Source organism: Hemitrygon akajei, chromosome 16 (assembly GCF_048418815.1).
Source record: "Hemitrygon akajei chromosome 16, sHemAka1.3, whole genome shotgun sequence".
Taxonomy (NCBI): domain Eukaryota; kingdom Metazoa; phylum Chordata; class Chondrichthyes; order Myliobatiformes; family Dasyatidae; genus Hemitrygon; species Hemitrygon akajei.
In genome coordinates, this window is record NC_133139.1 from 59,976,268 (window position 1) to 59,985,639 (window position 9,372).

The window sequence follows — 9,372 nt, forward strand, 5'->3', positions numbered from 1 at the left end:
TGGTAGGCTGAGGTGTTGATCAGCCTTACTGCTTGGGGAAAGTAACTGTCTTTGAGTCTGGTTGTCCTGGCGTGGATGCTATGTAGCCTCCTCCCTGGTGGGAGTGGGACAAACAGACCGTGAGCAGGGTGTGTGGGATCCTTCATGATGTTCCTGGCTCATTTCTGTATGTGTGTCCTTGATGGTGCCTCCACTTTAAATATACCCAGTAACTTAGACCCCACAGTCTGTGTCAATGAATTCCAAATAAATACGGTAATGCAGTGGTTAGCACAACACTATTACAGCACAAGAATTCTACAGATTCACCATCATCTGGCTGAAGAAATTCCTCCTTATCTCTGTTCTAAAGAGACGTCCTTCTATTCTGAGGCTGTGCTCCCTGGTCGTAGACTCCTCCACTACAGGAAATATTCCCTCCATGTCCATTCTATCCAGGCTTTTCAATATTTGATAGGTTTTAATGAGATTCCCCCAACACGTTTCTAAAATACAGCAAGTACGGGACCAGAGCCATCAAATACTCTGGTGTTTGTACATCTACAGTGTTTATGGCGCAGACAGAGAAGCATGGGTGGGGGGGCGCTAACTAGAACGATTGATCAGATTAACTGCCTCAGGGAAGAAACTTATAAGATGGCTTTTTTTTTGTTTTAATAGCCCTATAGCACTTTCCAGAAGGGAGCTTTAGGAAAAGGCGGCTTGCAGGGTGGGTGGTGTCTACAATTACTATTCATGCCACTTCTTTGTCCAGCACTGCCACTAAACTCAGCTTTCCACAGCAGCAGCACGTACATTACAAACCCACGGGAGCCCGCGGTGTAGGGGGAGGCTCTCGCACATCACTGCTCAGCTTGCCCACACAGTTCTGGCTCCTTCCAATGCTGCCATACTCAGCCTCATGGGGGGCAGGTGGAGGGGGATTCTGCAGTCGAACCTCCAGACGAAGCCACATCGGCGCTTAGGGAGAGATGGGACTGCTGGCTTCACCGCATTCTCCGCACTCCACTCCCTGACTACAACTATAGCTGAGGGGGCATTCCCAGCAGTGTGCTTAGATGCACAGCAAGGGGGTAAGGGTCTGTGGATGGAATATTGTCCCACTGACTATGGTAAAAATTGTTTACCTGGTGATAGTCTGCATACCATGCACATGCACATGGCACACTCTCATGGGATTTGAAGGCACACACATACTGTGTACACAAACACACACACACACACACACACACAATGATGCACATGGCAAACACATCCATTTGTTAAGTAGATGTTGATCGGCTGAAGGAATGGTCTAAATACAACTTGTGTTGTCAGAAAGGCCTCCTTCATCTCATTGGCTGAAAAAACTCCAGGTTGCCGTGGGTGCCTGTTGCTCCTTGGGAAATCAGCCATTGTTAAAGGGATGTTCCAGTCATAAAGAAAAGTTCCGAAACGGATCCAACTGTGTTTTGTTCAATATTGGTGGGTTTGATGTTTTAAGTGACTTTTGAATTGGTGTTGGTGTGGGTATTAAAAAGATGGAGCAGAAGAAGGTTGGTTGAAGAACGAATGACATGGTGGTCATGTGTATGGTGGAGACACAGAAGGAAAACTGTTTGAAGCTGCAAAGGTAGGTAATATAGGGCATACCTGAAGTGATTTCTGAATGAGAGGCCTGCCTATGTTATTTAAATGGATACAGCCCAGTCCATCACAGGTAAGGCCGTCCGCACCAATGAGCTCATCAATAAGAGTGCTGATGCAGGAAAGGACACTTACTGTCCAGGCTATGCTTTCTTCTTGCTGCTGCCATCAGGAAGGAGATACAAGAGCCTCAAGACCCACACCACCAGGTTCAGGAATAGTTATTACCCCTCAACCATTAAGGAATAACTTCACTCAGCCCATCACTGAACTGTTCCCACAATCTATGGACTCATGTTCAAGTACTCTTCATCTAATGTTCTCGATATTTGTTTATAATTACATTGTTCTTTTTGCTTTTTGTATTTGCACAGTTAGTTGTCATTAGCACACAGTTGTTTATCCATCTTGTGTGTGGTTTTTCATTGATCCTTTTGTTTGTCATCTTATTTACTGTGAACGACCACAAGAAAATGAATCTCAGGGTTGTATATGGTGACGTTTTGTACTTTGATAATAAATTTACTTTGAACTTTGCAAAAGGCTTATTATTTTTAATGTAGCTTTATTTGTCACATGTACACTGAAACATAAAGTGAAATGCGTCAACAAATAACATGGTCCGAGGATGTGCTTGGTGGCAGCCCGCAAGAGTTGCCAAGCTAATGACGCCAGCATAACACGCCCACAACTTAAAAACTTACCTGTGCATCTTTGAAATTTGGGAGAAACCAGAGGAAAACCACATGATCACGTGGAGAACGCAGCAATGCCTTACCGACAATGGCAGGATTGAACCCCAGTTTTACTGCTAGTGCTGTAAAGCATTACACTACCTTGCCACCCCTTTGATAATGTCTTTTATGGAACACAGACAGTAACAGACCCTTCAGCCCATTATCTGTGCCAAACATGATGCCAAATTAAACTCATCCCTCTGTCTTCATATGGTCCATATCACTCTGTGCATCTGCCTCAGTGTTTCTATTATATCTGCTTCCACTACTACCCCTGGAGCTGCATTCCAGAATCTACCACTCTCTGCGTAACAAACAAAAGCCTTTAAACTTTCCCTCGCTCACTTTAAAGTTATACCCTCAAGTATTTAACACTTTCACCATGGGAAAGACCCTGACTGCCCATCCCAATATGCCTCTGTCAGGTCACCCCTTGGCCTCTGATACTCCAGAGAAAAGTGGTGGATACAGCCCAGCCCGTCACAGACAAAGTCGTCTCCAGCACTGAGAACATTCACATGGAGTGCTGCCACAAGAAGGCAGCATCCATCATCGAAGGGCCTCACCATCCCGGCCATGCTCTCTCCTCACTACTACCACTGGACAGGAGGTACTGGAGCCTTAGGTCCCATGCTATCAGTTATTACCTTTCAACCATTAGGCTCCTGAGCCAGCAGGGAAAACTTCATTCACCACAATGCTGAACTGATTCTATAACCTAAGGTCTCATTTTCAAGGACTCTCTATAACTCATGTTCTCAATATGATTTTTTATTTGAACAATTTACCTTCTTTGCACATTGGTTGTCAGATGTTACGTGTAGATTTTGTTAATTCCCTTGTACTTCTTTATTTTCCTGTAAGTGCCTACAAGAAAATGAATATTTACGTAGTATATGGTGACATTTATGTAGTTTGTATCAATCAGGGAGGAATTCTAGGCCTTACCAATTTCTTTAGTCTTGTCTGAAAGGAGAAGAAGCAATACTTACAACAACATTGACATCCAAATGATTTCATTTCTAATTGCTGATGACTTCCTTCGGCTAAAGCTTGCTCAACCTCCTTGCAGTTTATTGGCCAGACGAGATGGCTGAATGTATGTGCTGGCAGGAGATGCATGGAGCACTGCACACTCGAACATTACCACAGTGTCCTCAAGGGGGCAGCAGAAACCTCCTTTGCCACTGCTCTCAGCAAAAACACTGACAGCTGTGGACACCTTATTGTTTATTGTCCTTAACAATTGTACATGCAGAACATTGTCTATAACTTTACAGTTATGGAGAAAGTCGTTTTCATCGAGAAGAGGATGGTTCCTGGAGGAATCAAATATTCAGATTCAGATTTATTTATCACGTGTACATTGAAACATAGAGTGAAATGTCTCATTTGTGTAAACAACCCATACAACCTGCTATGCTGGGTACAGCTGGCAAGTATCAATACATATTCGGCACCAACACAGCATGCCCACAATGCCCAGAACGATACAGAGCACCACAAAACAGAGCACAACATCCTTTACAAGGGTGGTGCCTGGATTGGAGGGTGTACCTTATGAGAACAGGTTGAGTGAATTTGCCCTTTTCTCCTTAGAGCGATGGAGGATGAGAGGTGAACTGATAGAGGTGTATAACATGGTGAGGGGCATTGATCATGTGGATAGCCAGAGGCCTTGTCCCAGGGCTGAAATGGCTAACAGGAGGGGACATCGTTTTAAAGTGTTTGGAAATAGGTACAGAGGGGATGTCAGGACTAAGTTTTCCACAGAGAGTGGTGGATGCATGGAATGCACTGCTGGCGATGGTGGTGGAAGTGGATACAATAGGGTCTTTTAAGAGCCTCTTAGGTAGGTACATGGAGCTTAGAAAAATAGAGGGCTATGTGCTAGGGAAATTCTAGGCAGTCTCCTGGAGTAGGTTACGTGGCTGGCACAACATTGTGGGCCAAAGGGCCTGTAATGTTCTGTAAATTTCTTGGTTCTATGTTCTTTAACAGGTGACAAAACAACAACAGCAAAACAAGCCTGCCCCTCCCTCCCATCCACCTATCCAGTCCTTCAACACCAGGCCAGGCCTTCTTCAGCCTCCAGATTCACAGACATTAGGCTTCAATGTCCCCAGCGGACTCACAGGTTCAGGGATCCAGCCATCAAGCCTTGACTTCCGAGCGACCTTCAGGCTTTGCTATTTGACCTGACGATCAAGTGCCCTGAACTCAATCTCAAAATTCGGCCTCAAAAAGGCCTCAAAGTTCGGTCTCATTATACCAATTCTATTTTCACTCTTCTCATCTTTCCCAGATTCTGCAGCTTACCTACACATCCAGGGCAATTTATCTGCTAACTTGTGCAATGTAGTTGACAGCCAAATTTACACAGCAGGATCCCACAAGCAACCATATGATAGACTACCAGTTACCGGAAATGGTAGAAGTACAGTCATCTCCCTTCCTGTACATCAGGGCCAATCCTGGTCTCACAAACCAGGCTGCTCTCCCTTGAGAGGCCACTTGCCCTCCAATAGTATTAAAAATCCACCCCCGTCTGTACGGGGAATGAACATGGTGGTTCCTACACTACTTGCTGCAGTCAGTGCCCTTCCTAATGGTTCAGCCGCCTACCCAGGGTTTCCTTTCCCCCTGCGAGTCTCCACTTTCTGTTTGACTGTTTTCTCTGGGGCTGAGGACATTGATGTGATGAAGCAACAACTATTGATATTAATGGTGCAACAGATCTTGGCACCTCTTTCTCTCTCTCTCCCCCACCCTCCTGCCAGGTCAAAAACTGAGTTTATTGTCACGTGCAAACGTCCATGTGTGCACAGGTGCAACGATAAACTTACTTGTAGCAGCATCACAGGCACATAGCATCAGATAAGCATCATTCACAAGAAAATTATAAATTATACGCAGCAGTAACCATATTATGCAGACAAATAAATAATCATTTAAATCCTTCCTGCTAACAAAGTCAGAGTTTTTTGTCATATGCACAGTTACAGTGAAAAACTTACTTACTGCGACATCACAGGCCAAATGTTTGACTGCTCGTCCTAAAAAGTCCTAGCATTGACACATTTATGATATAGTCACGTCATTTTTACCGGCTGTACCTTCAGCTAAGACTGAGAGAGGCAGGAATGGCATCTTAATGTCCCTCGATGAAGGATTATTAGACAAGACCAGGAGGGGGTTACTAAAATAAGGAGGAAATGCATAGAATGTGTCTGCCTGTAGTTCGTACATTCTTTCTGTGACTATGTGGGTTTCCTCCAGGTGCCTTTCGTCCATGCCGACAAATTGTCTATCGTTATGTTTCCCCACTTTTGAACCCACCTGTATCTACTGTTTAAGCAATGGCAGGTGAGGAGTTGATTCTGTTCATCTGCAAGTCACCAAATTAACACCAGGCAGGGGCAAGGAGAGTGGCTTTTGTTGGAGTGGACAATGTCAGACTAGGAACTTTCAGGCTTTAGCTCTTAGAGGCTTCAGCGAGGAGAGGCTCGAGTGAGAGAAGGTAAAAACCTACATTTCCCTCAGTTTATTTATTGTTTTCCTTCTTTCTATCTGCACAGTTATTACAGTAGGGGTGCCAGTCAGGAGAGTTGAATGGGATGTGCGAAGCCAGTGTCCCTGATGATTACACCTGCAAGGTGTGCATCCAGCTGCAGCTTCTGACTGTCCACATTAAAGAGCTGGAGCTGCAACTGGATGAACTCCAGATCATTGGAGAGGCAGAAGGGGCAATAGATAGGATGTATAGAGAGGTAGTTACACTTTGTGCAGGACACAGGAGACTGGGTGACAGTCAGGAAGGGGAAAGGGGTTAAACAGCCAGTGTAGAGTATCCCTGTAGCCATCCCCCTAAACAACGGGTTGGATACTGTCAGGGTGGGAGAATGACCTAGCAGAGGAATGTCACAGCAGCCAGGTCTCTGGCTCTGAGTTTGGCTCTGTGACTCAGAAGGGAAGGGAGGGAGAGAAGAGGTGAGCTGTGGTGATAGGGGATTCATTAGTGAGGGGAACAAAAAGGAGGTGCTGTGGATGAGAAGGAGATTCCCGGATGGTATGCTGCCTCCCAGGTGCCAGGACCTGGAATACTGTGGATTGAGTCCTCAGCATTCTTAAGTGGGAGGGTGAGCAGCCAGAGGTCGTGGTCCTTGTGGGTACTAATAATTTAAGTGGGAAGAGTAACAAGGTTCTGCAAACTGAATGCTCAGTTAAAGGGCAGCATCTTCAGTGTTGTGATCTCAGTATTGCTACCTGCACTACGTGAACAGAATTAGGAAGATCATACAGTTTAACGTGTGGCTGAGGAAGTTGATGCAGAAGAGGGTGTCATATTTTTGGATCATTGATCATCAAGGTGGGACATGCACAGATGAGGTGGTTTGCATCCGAACTGGAGGGGGACTAATATCTTAGTGAGAAGGTTTACTGGTGTTGTATGGGGTGGGGGGGGGGGTGCTAAACTAATGGTCGTAAGACATAGGAGCAGAATTAGGCCATTCAGCCCATCAAGACTGCTCTGTCAATCTAGAACTGCAGGGGAATGGAAACCAGGGTGCCAGACCAGATATTGGACAGATTGTGGAGACAGATGTTGTTAAGACTCCGACAAAGTCAGGAATCAAAAGGTTGAGCATGGTACAACTAATGTTTTGAGCTGAGTGTATTTCAATGCAAGTTGTAGGAAAGGCTAATGAGCTCAGGGCATGGATCATGGAATTATGATATTGTAACCATTAGCAACACTTGGTTGCAGGAGAGCAGGACTGGCAGCTCAGTATTCTGGGGTTCTGTTGTTTGAGATGAGACTTGGGGAGGGATTAAAGGAGGAGGTGTAGCATTACTAGTCAAGGAAACTGTCACGGCAGTACTCAGTCACAACAGATTGGACAAATCACCTTGTAAGGCGTTATGGGTGAACTGAGAATAATAGGGCTATATTAAAGATCACCCCAAAGTCCTAGGGATTTAGAGGAACAAATATGTAGAGAGATCACAGGCTGTTGCAAGAACCATAAGGTTGTTACAGCAGATGATTTAAATTTTAAACAAATTGACTGGGAGTCAATAGACAATAGACAATAGACAATAGGTGCAGAAGTAGACCATTCGGCCCTTCAAGCCTGCACCGCCATTTTGAGATTATGGCTGATCATCTACTATCAATACCCGGTTCCTGCCTTGTCCCCATATCCCTTGATTCCCCTATCCATAAGATACCTATCTAGCTCCTCCTTGAAAGCATCCAGAGAATTGGCCTCCACTGCCTTCCGAGGCAGTGCATTCCAGACCCATACAACTCTCTAAGAGAAGAAGTTTTTTCCTTAACTCTGTCCTAAATGACCTACCCCTTATTCTCAAACCATGCCCTCTGGTACTGGACTCTCCCAGCATCTGGAATATATTTCCTGCCTCTATCTTGTCCAATCCCTTAATAATCTTATATGTTTCAATCAGATCCCTTCTCAATCTCCTTAATTCCAGCGTGTACAAGCCCAGTCTCTCTAACCTCTCTGCGTAAGACAGTCCAGACATCCCAGGAATTAACCTTGTGAATCTACGCTGCACTTCCTCTACAGCCAGGATGTCCTTCCTTAACCCTGGAGACCAAAACTGTACACAATACTCCAGGTGTGGTCTCACCAGGGCCCTGTACAAATGCAAGAGGATTTCCTTGCTCTTGTACTCAATTCCCTTTGTAATAAAGGCCAACATTCCATTAGCCTTCTTCACTGCCTGCTGCACTTGCTCATTCACCTTCAGTGACTGATGAACAAGGACTCCTAGATCTCTTTGTATTTCTCCCTTACCTAACTCTACACCGTTCAGATAATAATCTGCCTTCCTGTTCTTACTCCCAAAGTGGGTAACCTCACACTTACTCACATTAAACGTCATCTGCCAAGTATCTGCCCACTCACCCAGCCTATCCAAGTCACCCTGAATTCTCCTAACATCCTCATCACATGTCACACTGCCACCCAGCTTAGTATCATCAGCAAACTTGCCGATGTTATTCTCAATGCCTTCATCTAAATCGTTGACGTAAATCGTAAACAGCTGTGGTCCCAATACCGAGCCCTGTGGCACCCCACTAGTCACCACCTGCCATTCTGAGAAACACCCATTCGCCGCTACCCTTTGCTTTCTATCTGCCAACCAGTTTTCTATCCATGTCAATGTCTTCCCCCCAATGCCATGAGCTTTGATTGTACCCACCAATCTCCTATGTGGGACCTTATCAAATGCCTTCTGAAAATCGAGGTACACTACATCCACTGGATCTCCCTTGTCTAACTTCCTGGTTACATCCTCGAAAAACTCCAATAGATTAGTCAAGCATGATTTACCCTTGGTAAATTCATGCTGGCTCGGCCCAATCCTATCACTGCTATCTAGATATGCCACTATTTCATCTTTAATAATGGACTCTAGCATCTTCCCCACTACTGATGTTAGGCTGACAGGACAATAGTTCTCTGTTTTCTCCCTCCCTCCTTTCTTAAAAAGTGGGATAACATTAGCCATTCTCCAATCCTCAGGAACTGATCCTGAATCTAAGGAACATTGGAAAATGATTACCAATGCATCCGCAATTTCCAGGGCCACCTCCTTTAGTACCCTAGGATGCAGACCATCTGGACCTGGGGATTTGTCAGCCTTTAGTCCCATCAGTCTACTCATCACCGTTTCCTTCCTAATGTCAATCTGTTTCATTTCCTCTGTTACCCTATGTCCTTGGCCCATCCATACATCTGGGAGATTGCTTGTGTCTTCCTTAGTGAAGACAGATCTAAAGTACTTATTAAATTCTTCTGCCATTTCTCTGTTTCCCATAACAATTTCACCCAATTCATTCTTCAAGGGCCCAACATTGTTCTTAACTATCTTCTTTCTCTTCACATACCTAAAAAAGCTTTTGCTATCCTCCTTTATATTCCTGGCTAGCTTACCTCATTTTTTCTCCCCGTATTGCCTTTTTAGTTAAGTTCTGTCG